This window comes from Netta rufina, assembly GCF_964035555.1.
Source record: "Netta rufina genome assembly, chromosome: 2".
In the NCBI taxonomy this organism is placed as follows: Eukaryota; Metazoa; Chordata; class Aves; order Anseriformes; family Anatidae; genus Netta; species Netta rufina.
Genome location: NC_140124.1, coordinates 97,502,422 through 97,523,902, shown reverse-complemented (window position 1 = coordinate 97,523,902; position 21,481 = coordinate 97,502,422).

The following is a 21,481-nucleotide window of genomic DNA, read 5'->3' as shown; positions in this document are numbered from 1 at the left end:
TGTGGTAGCCACAAGCAACCTAAGGAAGGTCCTGTTCTGCTAGGGGTAGGACACAGACTGCTGCCAAACTTCATTGCTTCTCCGCTAAACATGTGTGAGAATAAGACTTTTATAGAGGATTACAACCCTATGAAACATGGGCAGATTTTCACATGGGATTTAAGCTCTAAGAGTATCACCCTCCCACTTTATCTGAACCTGAACCTTTTTTTCATGTTTCTTTTCTAAAAAATCAAATCTGAGACAAAAAAAAAAAAAAGTTTTAGAATTCAGTCCATAACATGAAAGTATAATAACTGAAAAGACATCATACTAATGGCGATGTATTCAACAGCCTTAGCTGTAGCCTCATAACTGACCCACAATGGCAAGAGCCTTGCAGATCATGTTTCAACATAGTAACTATATACACATCCATGGACATGTCTCACCTACGACTCAGAAGATTATCCCAGTTGGTAATGGGATCAGGAACTCTACAAGTCCCACTGGAAGAAAAGTGTCTTCAAGGCACTACAAATATATGGGCTAAAACCAAAAAGGGCTGAGGACAACATAAAAATTAGAGTCAAGAAAGTAAAACCATTTTGAGTACAGAGAGAGCAGCTGGGCTTAAACACAGACAATATGTTTTACATGTGTTCATGTGTCTAAGACTAGAACATAAAACAAATATAAACATTTCAAACTAGTGCAAGCACATGCAGATTCTCCTCCTGGGACTAGGCCCTATACCTCAAGAAAGCCCATGTCCTCCATCCTGTGTCCCCCAACCTGCAGGTATTTTTTCTAGGGAAAGAGATGTCAGAGTTTGTGATATGGACTCAGTTGAGTTTCAAGCAGAGCCTCAAAGATCTCCATCAGGGACACAGATAACCCAACCATCCCATCTAACAAAGTACCCTTTTGCTGCCCCTGGGCTCAAGGGGACCCTGGCTTCTGTGACCCTGTGGGGTGATAGCACCGAGTGACAGAGTTGTTCTACTTTGATGTAGTTATGGAAAATGTTTTTTTTAAACCCAAAACCCAGTTCCCAAACACTGTGATTACAGTGGATGCCTTTGGGACTTCAGTTTAGTAAGAAGGCACCCTCAGGTAAGGAGAAGGTAGTACTTCTAAAAGCAATGGTCATTTCCATCTTGTGTATCAGTGCACAGCTTGCACTTGCTATTGAGCAAGCAGGGCAACAGGGACTGATGGAACTACCAGTTTATTTAACACTCAGTCACTCCTCCATGGACCCCTGCCTATGGGATGGTCCTGCACAGACTTCATCACTGCACTGGTCCCAGGCATGTTTGCTCACTTGTGCTCTTGGAAAGGGAAGGAAGAGGCATAAAGTGTGGGTAAAAGGGAAAATAAAGGCATAATTTGTTTCCATATTCAGCTACAAAGCAGTTGTGTTTCATTCCTTCACATTCCTCACTGCTCCCCACTCTGCATTTGTAGGGACTGCATTAAATTGAGCTGAACTGACCTCTGTAAAAACATCTACGTACAGCCTTGTAATTTGCAGTGCCTTTTCCTCTTTGATGTGCTTATAGTTTCCATTTACACTATGCAAGAATCTCAGATATTCATGAGCAAGCAGCTGGGCCAACTCGTCCGTCACTTCTCTCTCTTCTGCACTGCCCTGACAGCATGGAGCAGATGAACTCTAGTGGGTATCACCCTCTGGAAGATTTCCCTTGCCTGATGGGAACCCTCTGTTGTCATCAGGCTGTTGGCCAAGGCACTGACTTGAGAGGAGTTTGCCTCTTCCCAGCTGGCATCAAATTACTGCAGCAACCTCTTGGGCCTTCTGCAACAAGCAGGCGTTAGGGATTAAACTAACTCCCATCCTTCTTGTAACAACAGTACCCAGAATCACATCTGTCCTACCCATCCCACCCTGAGGGTGCAGAGCTCAGGTAGATTCACCCGTCCCAAATCCCAGCACAAAAATCCAAGCATGCGTTCCCTTTCCCACCAAGCAGGGAGTCCTCAAGAAGCAGGTTCTGTCCATCTGGTACCATGCTTGCACCCTGGATTGCTTTCAGCCACAACCATGGCCTGTAATGGTCCATGGACCATTTTACCCTTCCATAACCTTTTTATCCCGCACTAAGAAGCCAGAACAGAGGCACAAATCTTGCTCTTGGATCTTGCCCTGACTGCTGCACTCCAGCTTCTTCAAAGAATCTGGTGGTGAGAGATTAATTAGGACTCTCTAATTGTAATTCCCAATTCCTCCATTCATTTACGTTGGCAGAACTGCTTTTGGTTACATTATATTCTAACTATTTTGCATGGAGAACACACCACAGAATTCCTGCCTGGCTGGATCATTTTGAATCGCCTTTCCAGCATTTTTTTAGTCTCAAGTTTATGCTTATTCAAATTCTAGTTAGTCTGTTTATCAAAATCCTATGTGGAAAATATGTTAATTGGCAGAGAAGTTCTTTTTTTCAACGTCAGCTTGCTCAGCCTGGATTCCTTACAAATGGAGCTGCAGTTTATTTAACAGGATACTTCACAGCCCACAACTTCCTCAGGTACCCAGTGCGAGCCCAGAAATGCGTGCAGCTGACATCCTCCCGTGCTCCATCTGATTCACGGGCTGAAACCACCACTGTGATAATGCATTGCAAGGACTGCTAATGAGCAAGTTGATTGGAGCAATGCTGTATGCGGCTACATTGCTTTCATTTTAAGAGCTAACAAGGCTGCTGCTTCGATGTAACTTCTCCAAAGAGTGGCACTGGTCTGTTATCCAGGACATGAGCTGTTCGTGGTGACATTTGGCCAGTAGCCTGGCTGCAGAGAGAAAGAGGAAGGGTGGCAGGGGAAAGAGAAAAAGAACTCAGGGCCTATTTCAAGGCCTAAAACATGGACAGGTTTGGTGAGAGATATCTCAGAGCTGTGCAAGGTAAACATGGTCTAAATCACCTGCTTTAGGAAGATAAGTACGCTGAGTTCCCTAAGCTAAATGTACGCGACTGCACTTTGATTGAAAACTTTGTGATGTGAAGACTGAAAATCACAAGGAGGAGGCAGGCAGCATTTAATCTCCTGTTGGATGACGATTCAAGATAGACCGATAGAGATACCTGCTGCCTGATAAACCAGTCAATACTGTAGATGGTAGATACTTGCAGGAAACAGACACAGCAGAGGCGGGGGGAAAGGGGGGGGATTCTCAGTATTTTTACATTTTCCGTCTGTTCTCAGCTCCCTGCTAAGCAAGATGAGATTTGTATTTTCCTGCGTTATCACACTTCAGATGCTGCAAACATCCAAATATTCTTTTAAAGGGCATATTGTCTAAGTTAGGAGTAATGTGTATACCAATTGTGTACACAAAATCCAGGGAATTCCTGGTGCCTGGCAACTCTGGCATGACCCCGCCAGGATTCTTTATTACTTCTTTCTTGTATATTATGGAAGAATTACTTGCCCACCAACCTATTTCAGACTGAACGATGTTGTTTTGTACAAACAGCAGGTCATACCTGGCTGTGAGACAGGAAAAAAAAAAATAAAGAAAGAAAAAAAAAAAAAAAAAGAAAAAATAAAGCATGAAGTTTGAAAAAGCACGAGGAAATCACAGACAAGCAGAAAGCACATTTCACACTTCTCTTTGAAAGGACTTGCATAAGTTGGTTTGTACATATTCTTACTGCAACACTTCAGTTTTTGTGTGCACCTATCCTTCATGCTATGTTTATTATGAGAGCTAAGACAGCAGGCTTTCTAACAGCTCTCTGCTGCTGCTGTCTTACTATGATTTTCCTATCTTTTAATTAAAAGTATATTTCACAGCCAAGCCAAATGCTTTATAATAACAAGAAGGAAACACAGAGAAACAGCAAGGAAAACTTTTGACCTGCTGTGGACTGAACATACTTCTTCTTGCCATGCAACAAGACTAAATCATCACATGTGCTGCTGATGGACATTCATCATTATTTCTTCCCAAACTGAAGGCATATTTCATTTTCCTGAAACCTGGATTTTCTCCAGATTCGCAGGAAAATGTTGCTGCCATTGGAGCTTGTTGCTGTATGTCACCACCTGCTGGCAAATATCAGTCGAGGGTTTCTATCTTGATTGCACAGATGAAACAGTGTAGACAAGGACTTTTATCTTCCTTGATAGAGACAGATAGGTGGCCACAAAGAGAACATATGTTATTTAAACAGATTTTTGGTCTTGAATGCATATATTCAGACCAAACTGTTTGTATAACATGCAGTCTGGATCCTGCCAGCCATTACTCAAACTAGTTCTTAATAAAGGAGAATAGATGAAATTGCATGGAAAAGGTTACCAATGTGGGCAAGTGTTCACAGACTCCCCTGGTTCATAGACCTGAGTTTGCTAGGAAAATAAATGAGAGTTTAAAAATGCATGGTATAGGCTTTTACTGTATTTAATTAACAACAACATAGAGTGAAAACTCCCAATAACCTTCTAGATACAATCTCAGATTTGAATATTCTGATCTATGCTATTTATTTCACAAGTTTAATGATGAGAGTTTGTGCTTTTTTGCCCTCCCCCCCTGATATTTTTAGAAATAGCTCTTTTGAATATGAAAGCATATTTTCAAGCTCCTAGTATTTATTCTATCCACTCTAATAGGTAAACGTGCATTGCAGTGTGGGCACTAATGCTGATAATTCATATCATTTATCTGATAGATCAGGAGCCATTATGGCCTGTTGTGTAAATTCATATTTTGGCGCTCTTTAAAAAGTGGATTATTATTGACCCAATAGACCGTAACAGCTCCAAAGAAGCCATTACTGTCTATTGTGTAAATCCTTCATGGTGCATGTTTTATTGACCCTTTGGAGCCATCATGGTCTGTCTTGTCAATCCAGATGCCATGCATGCGTATTAGGGCTGCCTGCGTAACATCCGTATGAAATGGTAGTTACATTATTGATGTGGGCCTCTACAAAATTACATTTTGAGCCACATTAGTGAGCTATTTTTTCCTCAGGTTCCAAAATATCTATTGTTCTAGTTCACGTTCTGAGCTAAAGATCAGGGCTACAAAAATCATTTTGAAATAATGAAGCCGTTACTCTTTTTTTTTTTTTTTTTTTTTAAGAGTGAAAATCTAACTTGACTTAACCAGGGAAAACACAAAAACAGCCATAGACAGTCAGATCACAGCCTGCCTGGTCTAGGATGCTGCTCACACCAGACAAGGCTCCTGAGGAAGAGCGTCCAACATGCTGTTGAGCATTACCATCAGGCTGGGCTCTTCACCACTGCTTGCATCGCCTGTGCTGGATGATCCACCTCTGGCATTGCCCCTGAGGCACTGGATGATAATTTCATCCCAGTTCTGCCCTGAATCAACCAATCCTGTCCTTTGTTCTCTTCATCTTGTTCTCTGTCCCCCCACCCTCACCCCTCCCTGCAGCATGTGCCTGACTATACATGTATAGGACAGATCTATAAATTTAGGCAGAGCAAATGAAATCAGAGAATCATAGTATCACTGAGGTTGGAAGAGAACTCCAAGAACATCTGGTCCAACTGTCCCCCTACCACCAATGTCACCCACTAAACCATGTCCCTAAGCACCAGGTCCAACCTTTCCTTATACACCACAGGGACGGTGACTCCACTACCTTCCTGGGCAACCCATTCAAATGCCTGACTGCTCTTTCTGAGAAGAAATTTGATCTAATTTCCAAATATGAACCTCCCCTGGCTCAACTTGAGGTCATTCCCTCTTCTAAGTGTCCTCTCGTCCCATCAGGATCCACAAAACCCTTCTTGCCGGACAGCAGGATCAGCAGTTTCCCTGCTTGTGGGAGAGGCTGAGCAATAAAATGGCTGTGGTTTTAAAAAAATTACACAAGGAGCAAGCAAGTGAACATGTTCAGGTGAAAGTGCTCAGAAATGCAGTATGCATTGAGGTGCCTGCATCTGAGAACTTTAATGAGAAGCAGAACCCAAACTTTCCTGGGGGAAAGTCTGTCCTTAGGAGGTGCCTGCCCCTGCTCCCAGGCTGAAAGTGTTCATTTGGATAAGCCAAGTCCTTGCAAACCCTTTCTGGCTCATCATCAGCAGGGGAGTGGTGCAGACACAGGGAAGTGTGTCCCCATGCAGCTCTCCTCCCCACACTTCCCCATCTACCTCTTCCATGTCCTCTAGCCCCACACCTCCCCAGCCTCCAGTCCTGTCCTGAACCACAGGCATCACTGCACCAGGCACATGTCCCACAAGGTAAGCACATTTCCCGGTCAAGCCCACCACATGCAACTGGTCTTGCTCCTTTCCTTAAATGATTCCCAAATAAAAACCACACAGGAACAACATAATCTGAGTTGCTGCAGAAATAAAGTCTTCCTGAGGCAAGAATGAATTGAACTGCACAGCTAGTGGGGCTAAGTTCAACCTGGAACTGCCTAAATGCTTGAATTATTCCTATGCCTGGCATAATAAAGATCTAGTGTTGGCACTGGTTCCTTGTCTTATACATTCATAAATATTTATCCAAATATTAATGAGCAGAAAACAATTTATTTCCTTTTTTTTTTCCCTAATTGTAACATCAATTCTAATATGTTTTGTTACTTAGTCACCTCACAAGTAAATTGATTTTCTTATCCACCAATAAGTATTTAAATGTTTTACAAGTGTATGCCAGGATTCTGAAATGAGAACTGTGTTTGGAACTCATAGCAGGGCTGGTACTTTCAGATTCCTTATTATTTTATTTTGTTAACAAAGTTGTAAAGTACAGTTATGTAATAAAAATTCAGCATAAGGAATGGGTAGCAGTTTCATGCAATGCACATCTCTGAAGTCTTCTTCCAACAACAGGCAGCTGCAACGTATGCATGCAAAATGCATGGCACATACTACAGAAGAACATTTGTTCCTCTTCTTCCTCTGCACACATTATTTTCTCTTTTCACACACAAACTCCTCTAGTGCATAATATTGACACGATTTATGATTACCAATTGTATGTGTGAGTATCTAGTTTCCAAGATGGCATTCGAGAACACTTTTTGAAATTTAGTTTTCAATTCAGCAGCTTACTAAAGCCCACGACTGACTCAACATATGCAGACAGTCCCAGCAAAGTCAACTCCCTGCTTAATCACCTTGCTAAACTGGGGCCTCACTTTTGCTACATCTCAACAACTTTTCATCACCCACCTAGCTAATGAGAGATTCGGGTAATCCGACCTTCCATAGTAACTGAATTTTTTTCAATGTTATGACTTGTGAGAGCTGTATATTTCCTTGGAGGAGAAGATGAAGTCTTTGGTCTATGCAGCTCACTAAAGGAGCACTTTATTAGTCCAGCATTTCCTAGTGTGTGGCTGGAAAATGTATCAGATGCTCACTGACATCCTGCTGTGCATTAATGCCAGGGGACCACAGCAAACAATCCCTGGTGCTTGTAGGAATTGGGCAAGGGACCCTATTCTTCCCATTATCTTTCTAGGCGGGATGTATGGGAGATGTAGCTTCTCTGACATAAACAGACTTACATGTGGGTCATATATTTCAGGCAGTCCAGAAACACTTCATACCTTGATGGTGCCTTGGAGAGCTACCCCACCTATTCCATGTAGCTGGGCACTGGAACAGTTGCTTTAAAGCTATCCCAGATGAGGAAAGTGGAGTTTATACATGTCTTTTCCGTTAACATTTTGTCATTTGTCACTTACCCTGAGAGTGACTTATTTGCCGTTTTTCTGAACAAGAGAATAAAAAGCTCTCCTGATTTAGTAAAATATACAAAATCCTTTTGTTTTTTCCCTAATACAATTAAGAAGAATTTAGGTAGATCTAATATTGATGAAGTTCATATACTGGACACAATGTTTACCAAATAAACACATTTATTTTATAAATGGTAGCTTTACCTCTTTTCTAATCCACTTATTTTTAGAGCTAGGAATTGATTTGTTCAGATGTAAGAATAGCCTCTCTACCACCAGCTTCAGGGGAGTTGTACTCAGCACACATTGGTGTAAGCATAGGCAAAATTTCAACCCATCATTTTGGTTTATCATCTGCTTGCTTCCTCCTCATGGATTTCTGAGACAAGAGACAACTTGCAACGTTGCCAAATGAACTCCTGGAAGGAGAGGATGAGGGCTCAGAGAAGCAAAGCTCAAAGTCTCAGACAGCCAGGTCTCAGCTGAAGTCAGGAATAAAGGCTGTACCTTCTGGGAATATTCCCTACACCACGTTGGTCCCCATTTAACTACAGGAAAGAGGAGCTAGACCAGGCAGCTGGGCATCTCAGTGCTGTGAAGTTTGCACTCTTCTGTGTCCCTACTGCTGCAATGCCATAAAATTCCCTGAAAGCCTGCACCACCCATCATCGTAGTTTTGCAGGGCTCAAGTAGAAACTCCCAGGGTCTGACAGCCTTCTGTTTCAACACATAGCCTTATGCTTGACTTTTTTATATGCAAACAATAAATGCTCAAGGTCTGGATTTTTGTATCTGTATTGTGTCATTCCATTTATGGTCAGAAAACCATGAAAAAAAAAATGGCTTTTGACTGTCTTTCTCAGAGTGTACAGCCGATGGGTTACATGAAACAGCAGGGCCGCTGTGAAAAAATACAACCAAAATTTTTAGCACCAGGATTACCTCATTAATAAACTCCTGGCAGACTGAACACACTGGAGCTGGAATTACTGGAAGGACGGGAAGGATAATGATTTACCTTCAGACTTCCCAACTGCAGCTGACTCTGAATCCTGCCACAAAAGGCAAACAAACAAAGCAAAACAAAACAAAACAAGAAAATATTTGATGACTTTGACTTTCTGTTTTTCTGTGACAACCAACATCATTTATGACCCATTATGTAATGACATGAGCATTATATATTGAAAAGCTGTCTTGAAAGATGTTGTAAATAAACATTTCTGGTTTGCAAACAGGAAGCCAGAAATATTACTGTGGAAGCTGAGAGGATGGGGTTAGATTCTTGAAATGCCAGTGATTTGTTTTTCCTTCCATCTTTCCCAAGCTTGTGGTGCAGTCATATTGTTATTAGCTAATGCATTTCCTTTTCTCTCCACTCCCATAGCTAAAATATAACTAAATAATAATAATAGTAATAGTAATAGTAATAATAATAGTAGTAGTAGTAGTAGTAGTAATAATAATAATAATAATAATAATAATAATAATAATAATAATAATAATAATGGAACAGCAATAGAAAGAGAAAATAGACAGATGAAAAATAAGAAGTGGTAAAAAAAAAATGAATGAATTGGGGGTATAAAGTATTTGGGGCTACAGGGGTTTACAGGGGTTCAAACCAAGAGAAAGGAGTCCAACATCCAATAGCGGCCCATCTTAGACATTTCAGCAGAAGGCACAAAATCAGCAAGAATAAATTTTCCCTTGCAGAAGCATCTTCAAACTCCACATAAAAGTGGTGTCTGGCACCATGCAGGGGTGGGTTTTTCAGGTATGTGTAGTTATGCTGACAATGGTGAGCATAAAGGGAGAGCTAATAGTTTTTACTAGCCTAAGTATTTTGTGGAGGGAAAAAAAAAAAAAAAGGAAAAAAAAAGGAAAAAAAAATGTGAAAAGGCTTTGGGGGTTCAAAACTTTTCTTCAGGACTGAAACTTGAAACTTCAAGCTAGGCTTTACTGCTTCCTTTCGTGATGTGAAGAAGAACTCGTACGCTCAAAATCGGTCTGGTTTTTGAGCTGTTTCTGAGCCCAGTAACTCCCTCTCAGCCCTTACGAACACCAGACACTGTTGCAAGCTCCCAGCAGCTGTAGGTTTCCGACAGCCCCGTTGCAATCCTGGCTCAACTCTGCTGCCCTGAGCATGGACCAGGAGCTGACATGGGAGACGCAGGAGGCTCACCAGCCAGTTCCACCAGAGGAGGATCAGGCCCTTTCTCCCTTGGACGCATTTCAAAACATCCCTCTTTTTTTTCTTTGCTGACTGCTCATAACAGTTGCCTGGTCCAGGCATCAAATAAACACTGGCTTTTATATGCCGGCACTAGTGTTATTGTGAAGGAAGTGTTCAGTCAAACAATACCGCTGAACAAAATCTTTTCTCCTACTGATGTCGTGTGACAATTTTTTATTTTTTTTCACTCTAACCTGAATTTCTAACCCACTTTAAACGTGCCATTTTTTCACACATTAATGGGAAGATATTTTTTTTTTACTCTATTCTCTGCCTTTCCCCCCCCCTTCAGTAGATGAACTTTAAATGCAATAGTGTGCTCATCCTGAGTGACCCTGCCTGCTGGGAGTAATTGTCTAGAGGAGAATAGAAGAATCTAAGAGCTTTTGTGAAAGGGAATAGAGAAGACAGACTTTATTATGATTCTGAATCGTAAGCGCACTCTCTTTTTTTTTCATTCTCTCTTTTTTTTTTTTTTTTTTCGGGTTCTAACAGCTGTTTCCCATCACAACCGGTGTTTGAAAGACACAGCAAAATTGAGTGTATCAGTATCACAATTAGTTTCACAGGCGGCTAATAACTTACTTGCCAGCCATGCCTGATTTAATCAGGACAGTCCTGATTTATGGTTGTTTGTCCCAGTGTCCGATTTTCTCTGCCAGCTCCATCACAAGGAGATGCATGTAGCCTGCTCCTGTGCGCCGTCAGGGCCACCGGTTCACGACGGTGGGCTGGCTGCACTGGAGGGGAAAAAGGAGGAGGCAGCTGAAATTAGAGGTCTGGAGTCCTCTAACAAAACTCAGGGAGCATATCCTTCTTGCTGTGATAAACGGAGTGGCTCGCACTGGTGCAGGCATGCCAGGCTGTCTTATGTGGGCTTGTACATTTATCAAGGTACCTCACAGTGGCCTGCTACTCCCTCTTCCCTTGTGACCTGGAGGAACCTCCTGGGTTAAGGTCAAGAGGTGATTTTAGCAGCACATTATCTCAAGCCTGCAAGGCCCCGAGCTGCTGCTAGTGAGTCTTCTGTCAATGGTGCCAAATTACGCGTGGCTCATTTCTGCAAAGTGATCTACTGCTGCTGCTCACTGGGGACAGAGCTGAGACCATCCAACTCATTTTTCTTAGGACTGCAAGCTGGCCTGGATGAAGTCCCAGCAGTGAGAGCCCAGCTCATGCCTTTCTCACTCAGCAACTCTACTCCTTGAAGTTGAAAAAAACATCTATGAGAAGCTATTTGATGGATCAGTTGTAGCACGTAAAAGATGAGATCTGAGATAGTCTTGCCTGTAGACACAAAATGGCAGGAAAAAGAAGAGAAGATAGGTTTTTAGGAAGCTTTTAGCTAGGCTGGTGATACCACTGTCCCTCCAATTTATAAATATGGGAAATATGCAATATGGGAAACATGGGAAATATCCAAATATTTTCCCTAAAGAACAAAGAGATGTTAAGATGTTACAGACAGGCACCTCAACTGACACCTGCGCAACCCTTTAGGGCTGTATTCCCTGCAGTTTCATCTGCAGATAAAACCCTCTCTGTAAAGGTCTCTTTGCTGTGATGTTCACAGTACCAGGAAGGTGATTAGGCCACCACTGAGCTGAGACCACTGCCCATAGCTGTCTCTCTCTTTCTTTGTGATCCCTAGTCTGCTTTTTTCTCTCTTTCTCACTCTTTTTTTTTTTTTTTTCTTTTTTTTTTTTTGGTTTGGTTTGGTTTCGTTTTGCCTATGGTGATGGAGGAGGGTGTCAAATCTTCGACCCCAGTTTCTAGGTGCCACTACCCTTAGGGATGTCTAATTAGTGCAGAAGTAGCACATTCATGTCAGAGGGAGCTTGTGCATCATGTTTTCAACTTGTGAACAGAGGTACCCTGCTTTAGTTTGAAAGGCTATTGTGGAAAATCCCTCATGCCACCTGTTTTTAAAGATGTGTATTTCATGTCTATAGTTAGCTCTGAAATGTGAAAGACAATATGGGCCTTGTCATCACCTTCTTAAGTCAGGAACCCAGTAGTCTTAGGCCCCAAGTTTGAAAGGGGAGATGTAAGCAGGCACTTTGCACCTTCCTTATGCATACTGGGCAATCATGCTGCATGGGCATTGCTTGGGGTCTCATGCAGCCCTGGTCCTTGCCCTGAGGAACTCACAGTTTGGGTAGAAAAGCAAAAACGTCTCTGGGACACTAGAAAAGAGGAGGGTTGTTTTGGTTTTGTTTTGTTTTTCTTATTTTCCTCTTTTTCTTACCATATGTAGAGTGTTTGGTAACAGAAGAGACAGAATACAAGCTACTCAAATCAGAACAACTAACCAGGCTACAGGAGAAGTCATTGCCTCGTTCTCTACGTGACAAGATAACAAGCAGAGGCCACAGCACGTGTTTTTCTCCAGCTGGAAGAATCAAATCTACATTTGCAAGCCGCCTTCTCCTTATGGAGCAAGAAAGGAGCAGTTGCCGATTTCACTCAATTTTAAACAGAACCAAAATGCAAATCTGCATTCAGATTTTTGAGCTGAATGGAAGAGTTCTTGCACAATGCCTTTCACAGGAGGTATTCGCACAGCTTAACCTGGAGTATTTCCCTCCACCTCTCAGGTTTCCTATCAGCTGTTTGTAGCTGGCCACACACTTGATATGGAGACATTCTGACTTGCCCAACAGCAGGCTCCAGATTCTTTGTACAGTCTCTAGTGGAGAACTTGGGCTTTCCCCAGAAGCCTCTGAAGGGGCCTCACTCTCTTCTTTCTTTCAAGTGGAAGGGAACCAAGTCAGTCTGGAAAGCTTATGTGAGGCAGCAGCCTCAGGTTTAAGTTTTACAATGGCTAGCTTAAGTCCTGAAAAAAAAAAAAAAAGATGGGCCTGGCATGTCCTCACAGGCAGGTACCAAGGCTTTCTGCAGGCACACGGGGGCTTGAGTGCTGACATCTCCACCCTTTGCAGCAGAACATCATCATTTTTCCATCAAAGGCAGTATAAAGTGGGGCTGGAGCCGCAGCGACTCCAGTAAGAAAGCTGCACTGGGGATTCTCTTTTCTTTCCTCTGTTTACACAAAAGGCAGACCACATTCAATGATATCAGCACAACCCAACCATGATACTCATTGAGCAGTTAACACACACACATACAAAGAGAAAAAGAAAAAGAAAAAGTGACAGTCTATCCATCTCACTTGGCATGTTTATATGTCCTTCTTAACCATAAAAAAGGAGGCTGTTTACAAAGTGGAGTGTCAGTAACATTGTGTAAAGGAACACTTATCTGAGAAACTTTGATCTCATCCTGAAGCACCATTACTCTGAGACCGAACGGCTAATGGCTCTTTGGGTGGGAGAGAAAGTTTTTCAACAAGAAAAGAAGGAAGTTTATTGTGCTATCTAGTGGACACATTTAGAAAATCCTGCTCCTCGGAAATAAGTTGTGGCTGTGTCACCGGCAGCCTTATCCCACATTGTGCAGGCTGCTGAATGGGGATGAAATAACAAGATGCTGAGGCCTGGTGTAATGGGATAGTGGGGAAGTTGTTACTCTAGGGCAGGCCTGTTATCTCACTCATTTAAGTAATGGACATATTAATGGAGTTGAGAGCTAAACCAGACACATAGCCTGCCTATTGGATCTAACGTTTTCCATTTCCAGACTCTGAGCCACATTTTACAATACTGATTCACATATCTAGACCCTACTTGAGTGAGTAATTCTATTGGCTTCGTGAGCACGAGCAGAACATTGGCCTCAACAACAGGAGTAAAAAAACTCTGCCAGAAGTGTAATGGGATCAGATCCTAAAACATCTAGTGATGAGTTATCATTAGAAATAAAAATACGAACACTTTTTTTGAAAAGGAATTGCAAATTCCTGTGATCCAAAAAGTGGGTTGAAAAACACACATAGCACTCAGGTAGATTCTGTTTCTGATAGGCCAGAAATTCCATAACAGCAGAATCATTTACTCCACTGCCTTTGCAAAAACAGCACGAAGTCTTGTCTAATCATTCTTTTTATTTTTTTATTTTTTTCTAATTTCAAGTGTACCAGATCTCCCTAAGATGCCGAGGTTCACTCGATACTTCACTATCATCAAATATTGGGGCACCTCTGATCTCTCCTGCAAACGTATTTCTCTTAAAAAAAAATAATAAATAAATAAATAAATAAAGTTAAAATGCACCAACAGATTGAAACTCAGTCACAGAGACCTTCACAACAAACATAAACAGCTCCTCCTGAGGCTCACACATCACTGGTCCTAGCTTGCATCTGTCCTTCTGCTCTCCATTTTATTTCTCCGTGCTGCCGCCTGCACTTTTCAACTTCTTCTATCTGTCGCCGAGCCCCTCACTCAGAGACTGCTGAAAACCTTGGGAGACCGTCCAGTACCTGCCGCAGGCTTTGGACCCCACCGCTCAAGTTCTGCCCTGCAAGCACTTAACGCTTCCCACAAGGTGCCGAACAAGCCCATTAACTAATCTTGTTAAAAATATTACTTGCCAGCCAGCCTTTGAGTCGTTGTGCCTATCGTATAAACGTGTATTTCTCTTACAAACATTCCTGGAAAGACAATCTGGAGATAAGCTGGAGCTGTCTTTTACAAGTTGCTTGTCCTGTTGAAACAATTAGCTTGAAAAGGCAGACTTGAAAAGATGAGGGGTTTGTGCCCGTGAAAGAAAAGCAGTGGCTTCAAAAGGGTGTGATTTATATGAAAGGGAGAAAAATAAAAGGAAGCAGAACAGTTAGGCTCAGTGAGTTTCCATCCTGTAGTTTCCTGATTTTGCTGGGCTATGAAAGACTGCGGCCAGGCTCTATAGAGAGTGCACATTTTAACTCAGGCTCACTAAAGACTGACACGGCAGTCATGAAAGTTCGATTTATGTCTTTCCTCTTCCAAAAAAACAAGCTGCTCATACGGCACCGTATTTTTTGGTGATAGACAAATAAGGCAACTGTTATTGCAGGACGTTTAAAATAGATAATACCCCATTTGGAAACTGAGATGAAGTACCCTTCTATCTGGCATAGCCCTGAAACATTTACAGAAAGCCTTTTAATGGAGATTTAGTGCATATATAATAATAACACAGAATTTGATACCCTCTAGGAAAAAACTGCCCAGTGCTCCCTTAACAACCACAATTACCGCACAACTTGTTATACCTAAAGTTAATAAACTGGAATTAAGGTTATGAATAAACTTTATTAACCAGCAGGAGCTGGTGTCTTCTCCCCCTTGTGACTGTCCTACAAGCACTGAAGCCCCGACATTCATCCCTTGTTTTACCTTGCCTGGGGCACGCAGCCAGCCCCCGAAAGCTCTGGCGGTGACTGAAATTCACTGGGACCGAGCCAAAAAAATAGTAATAATAATAATAAAGTGAAAGGGAATAAAATGGGGTAAGGTAGAATAAAGCGGAATGGAATGGAATAAATAAAATTGAAATAAAGTTAGACGTAAAATAAAGCAAAACAAAATAAAATAAAAAATGAAAGTAGAGTAAAACAAAATAAAAATTAAAAATAAAATAACAAAAGTAAAGTAAAATAAATAAAATTAGAATAGAGTAAAATAAAAATAAGTAAATAAAAACAAATAAAATAAAGATAATGAAATAAATAAAATAATTAAAATAAAAATAAAATAAAAATAAAATAAAAATAAAATAGAAGCAAATAGAAATGAATGAAATGAAATGAAATAAAATAAAATAAAATATAAAATAAAATAAAATAAAATAAAATAAAATAAAATAAAATAAAATAAAATAAAATAAAACAAAGTAAAATAAAATAAAGTAAAATAGTAAAATAAAGTAAAACGAAACAAAAAAAAGGGATTTCTTCTGGCACCCAGCGCTCATCGGCACTTCCCCGGAGCCCCCGAGGCGAGGAGGGGCGGCCGGGGGCCGGGGCCGGGTGGCTGCGCGCAGCCGAGCGGTGCGGGCGACACCGTGTGGCCGCCTTCGGCAGCGCCCCGCGGGGCCCCGGAGGACTCGGGGGGAGACTTTCGCCTCATCACTGCCTTTCAGGCAGCAGCAGAGGAGAGAGGGAGGCTTGCAGGTGCCCTTTGAGGGCAAGGTGGGCGAGTCGGGGAGAAGTTGGCCGTCCTCTCCCCTTGGGTCCGCAGAAAAGCCCCGTTTTGGAAACGAAGTGCTCCAGCGAGCGGGAGGACAATGGCACGGCACGGCGCTCTGTGCCGGTGCCGTTTCTGGGTCAGCGTGCTCGTGGGGAGATGGCTTTATTTAGGCAGAGTAGGTGATGATGAGATATCAGTTGTTGGGCCAACAGAATTACAGTGCATGTGGTTTGGGCCTCCGCAAGCCTGTCCTCAATTATTTTTGTTTACTTTGGTGCTGCCCCAAGTCTTTCAGATAGTGTGTCTTCACTCATGTTTTTGTTCTGTCAGGAACAGGCATAAGAACCCAAAAGCCAGGCCTCCTCTGACAGCTCATCCCTGTGCCAAAAAGGCCGAAGCTGTTGCAACTGCTGTCAGAAACAAGCTTTCAGCAGGCCCCTGCGAGCCGAGGCGGCAAACTAAAAACAATCCTTCCCTTCCTTGCCCCCCAAAACGCCTGTAAACTTTGATCTGCTGGCAGGGAAGGCCCAGTGGTGGAAAGGGTGGGCTGCAGAGTCACGACCTCGGCTAATGGACCTCCCGCTTCAGAAGCGGTGCAGTACCGCCACCTGCTCTCCCCAGAGGTATTGAATAAACAAACGCGAAATAGTGAAAAGCTTTGCAGCATAGCTGCTCTCACAGGTAGAGGAGGAGGCTGTACGCTTCGTGCTCGTCAGGGTATGTCAAATTGGAGGTATACATTAACATTTTGTGCCTGACGGTGAGTCTTGGGTTAGCCTTTTCCCCTTCTGAACACCATTGGGACATCTCAGGGTTTTGAACACAAGGGGTTTTTTGCATTATTTTAGCTTCTGTAGGATTGCTGAGGTGTCTGTGTGACCTGAAAGATATGACAGGAGCTGCAGAAGAATATCTTCCCAGAAAATTGGATGGTTGCCAGGTGGGATAGTCACAAATACCTGAAATGGCAGTAGGAAAGCAGGTTTAGGACACTTTAACCCACCCATGTATCATTTTTATTTATTTATTTATTATACCTTTATTACATACAGATGCTGAACTAAATGGATGTTAAATGAGACATCTGGGACCCTTCATGCATCCTTGGTACAGAGCTGGCAAGAATAAAGGTGGAAGACCACCCAAAATCGGGCAGTATTTTCATTAGGGCAAGTGCAGGCTAGGCAGTCAATAGCTGCAGTGTTGGTTGCTGCACCACTGTGTTCATGCTCACACATTAACTCAGATTTTGCCTCGCCAGGTTCATAACCTGTTGCTATTAACCCCCAATGGACCTGGTAGAAGGAGTGTACACAGTCCTTGGACATCCAAAAGTCATCTTCAGTGGTGGACACCAGAACATTGTCCACCTCCTGCCGCAGCTGATTCAAACAAAGCACCCGGTGTCCATCAGACCACTCTATTCCCTCTCTGCTGTTTGACAAGATTTAAGGACAGAAAGGAAGTCGATTTCACTCCAGCAAAATGTTCAGATGACAGATCACAAAATCAGAAACAAGGTCACAAAATAGAAAAATAATGAAGATTATTTATAGGTATGGCCTTTCAGAGCAGAGCTCTTCACTCAAGATACAATGTCTAGGTATATAATGGGAAAGCCATCTCATCTTCAGTTCAGTGTAGAGAAATTATTGAAGTATCTTCTCAAGAAACATGGCTTTCTTCCTGGCTCACCCCTCAATCTAAGGAAATATCTTGAATGTGATCTTAAATCAACAGATACACAGAAAAGAGACCATTCTTAAGCCTACTAGGAGCCACTGCACCTTTCTTCTCCTCCTCCCTGTGGTTCTCTTTAAAGCAAGAACTATCTGGGGCTAGGAATAATGCAACTACAGCTTTATTTCTGTGGCCGCAGGGAAAAGAGACTTCTTTCTTTCTGAGCCAGTTCAGTTTCACCTGAGGTCCTGTTCACTCCTCCTGCAACATAAATGGATTAAGAGGTTTCTCAGACCTCCCTCACAAATAACACTTTTTCAGCTAGTTGCAGTATTTCATAATCATGTGTCTTAAAAATTAATGATTACATATCAAACATACACTTATATAATTTAACATAAATGATAACACCATAGTTGCCTCCAGCATATCAAAGAAGCCAAGCATGACACAAAGAGAGTTTGAACATTCTTTGGTTAGAATAGATATCTTAATGTCAAACAGAGTTTATTTGCAGGGGAACTTTTAAAACACCTATGCTATGCATATGTTAAAAGCACATTTGTCATTAATCTCTGAAAACTGGTGCCCACTAACCTGTGCTACATCTCCTTTTTCTCGTCTGCCATACAGAAAGATTGTAGAGCTAGGATTGCCTCAGCTCTTTGGAAAGGGATTGGTGAAGGCCAGGGAAAGAGATGAGTACTACAAATACTGGTGTAGCATCGACACCCAGTACCTTTGGTATCGCACACAAAATCACACATCTACTGTGATATCAGTACCTCACTGTGCCCATGTTATTCTCCATTTCAATGGGCAGTGTGGGAAGAAAGACCACGGAATACGTTCCTGTATAAAAGGCTTGCAAAAGTGCTTTTCTCAGAAGGTCTCTGAGGAATTTCCCCAGCAGATCAGTGCCTTCAGAGTGTTAGAGCAACCTTTTCATTTCAGTAACTGTTCCTCTCCTCTCTCTCTGTCTGCCTAAATTTGTGTTCTGGGCTTGAAACAATACCACCATGCATGTGAGTTTTCAGACAATCTGAATGATGAAATCAGCTCCCTATTGATTTATTTGTGGTGAAAAAAATCCTTGATGAGATATGTGCACTTTAGCTCTATCTCTGCCTCTAAGCAGCCAGTTGGTAGTGGCCAAAGTTATCACAATGTAGCTATGTCACTTAATGGCTTACACTGGTCACACAATCCCATTGCTAAGAAGCATCTCTTTGTATTCATTAAAGGGAGAGCTGCCTATCTCTCAATTAAAAAAAAAAAAAATCCTAAATTTTTTTTTACAATGCATTTTTACAATGCATTGTAAAAAATTACTAACAAGACATCTAACTCATGACACAGGCTGAACAATAAGTGGGAGAAGATGATTTTAGGAGTTAGTAAAACAGAGTGGAGAAAATGTTAGAGCAAGGAGCCTTCCAGGAACCTGGCAAGTCTGTTGTTTTATCTCATTCCCACAGAAGGAACCTCAGATGTGACACCACCTCTGTCAACCCTAAGTATACGCCGTGGAAATCTTCATGTAAGGAAGTCCCCCAGCCAAAGAACTCCGTCACCTAAGAGAACTGCATCAGTGAAAGCCAACACACCAAACCTAACTGAAGACTAAATGAAGGCTGGATGACAGTTCAGACTACAGAATTACCGACATGCAGTTAATACCTCTTGTATTCTGCACTGGCTTGAGCTTTATATTATTATTATTATTATTATTATTATTATTATTATTATTATTATTATTATTATTATTATTATTATTTTATTTATTTATTTATTATTATTATTATTAACACATTCAAACACCATGTATTCCAAAAGAGTACAAAATATGAGCAATTGTGCCCTCTCAGGAAGGAAAAGTCATACACCATGTCTTGCCAGGTACAAATGAAACTGGTATTGAATTTAACTGAATACAAAGGCAGTCCTAGTTCTATGGATGAGAAAAGTTTCGCCAGTTCTCACTCATCTGAGCATTCAGTTTCATATGATTAAACATCCCAACAGGAGAAAAAAAAAAAAAAAAAAAAAAAAAAAAAAAGGCCTTTGCCACAGTGAAAGTTAAGCCCTGACTTAAAACCTTAACCTCAAGTGTGTTCACAGTTGAAAATCCAATCTGGATGACATTTTGTCTTTAACACATGCTATCATAACCTCAAATTAAAGGCAGCACTTACATTGCACCAGGTTAAATCATGCACACTTTGGAAACTTTGTCATGTAAAGGAAGCATGGGGCAACATGAAGATGGTGTCAGAACACTTTTTCAGCCTTCTTTTCTTGATATCTTGAATTTTACTCAGACCTTCAAGGTTATATACTTTTCATGGCTTAATTTCTGTATTTCCCTAAGGCACTGATGCATATTTACCTGCTAACTATAATAATTCCTTTGAAACTAAATAATTTATATTAGGCATATTATGATCCTTTCAGATTTGTTGTGATCTAATCAGCAAGCACATATTTAGGAAATCGAAAATCCTTTCGGGGCTTTTACTTTGAGACAGGCTAATGCACAATGCATAAACACAAATTCATAATAGTTCACATTTTGATAAGGTGATCCATTCTCCAAAGCCAGCAAATACATGTAATAAAGTTAATTGAGCATTAGCCACTTTTCGAACCTTAATTGCACTGCTTGCTTAAAAATAAATAAATAAATAATTTTTTTTTTTTTTTAAAAAGCATTTGAAGAAGAGTTTTTGTATATCAAAGGCATGTTCAAACTGCAGACAAAGAATTGGGGTTGGTCATGTCTGACTGAATTGTCATGTAGGCATGATTTTGAGTTTATACATTTAAGTCAGAATCTAAATGTGTCTAAATGTGTCTTAAAGAAAGGATATTTTTACCCTGTTGATGGCCAGACTTCAGGAGTTTGATCAGCACATCATGGACCAAAACGAGTTTTCAGTAGTTTAATCATTTTTCCTGTGGGTTGTGTGAACTCTCAAGTAACTCTCAACCTAGTTCAATGCACCTTTATTTGCACAACAATGTCATGATGCAAGGCACTACACCACACGATTTCTGCTCAGAAGAGACTTTCTATAGTAGCACTGTACCAGCCTGAAAGTGCTTTGTTCCTGCTAAGGGATTAGTGCTGATAAATAAATTACAATAGTAGGGAAAGTAGGAGACAAGTTGGAAAATTTGGTAAAGTTTGGCAGTTTGGCAGTTTGATATGATGAATGGCTATATTCATTTATTTTGTGTCATAGGATACAGACTTCATACTTCAGTGGATTTACCTGAGATTGGACTAGTGTGAGTCAGAGAAACTTTGTGATTATAATGAGCATGCATATTACTATTTGCGATAAATAAATAATAAATAAATAAAATAACATTTTCTCCCAACATTCCCTAGTAAAAAATTTTTCTCCCACAAGGATTTCATAATAAATCAGAGCTCATACTGTGTACCACCTTACCTCAAACCTCCACTTGCAAAGAAGAGCTATGTTGTCTAGTAGTTGTACCATTTTTTTATATAAACTTGTAATTGTAATAACCACAAGCTAAAGCTTGAAAATGTGAACACTGCAGACTAAGATGCCAGCAGGTATGTCAAATGAACTCAAATCTTTTAATTCTTAAAAACATTTGTAATCTTTTGAATGTTGTCCTTACCACCGTAATCCAGATCATTCTTTTAAAACTCTTCTTCTCAAAACCAACACGTACACAGCACATCATTTATTACTTAATAATTATATTATTATTAGAACAAGAATTTCACACACACAAAGGCCATTGATAAGGTAGATACTTCTGACGACACCAAC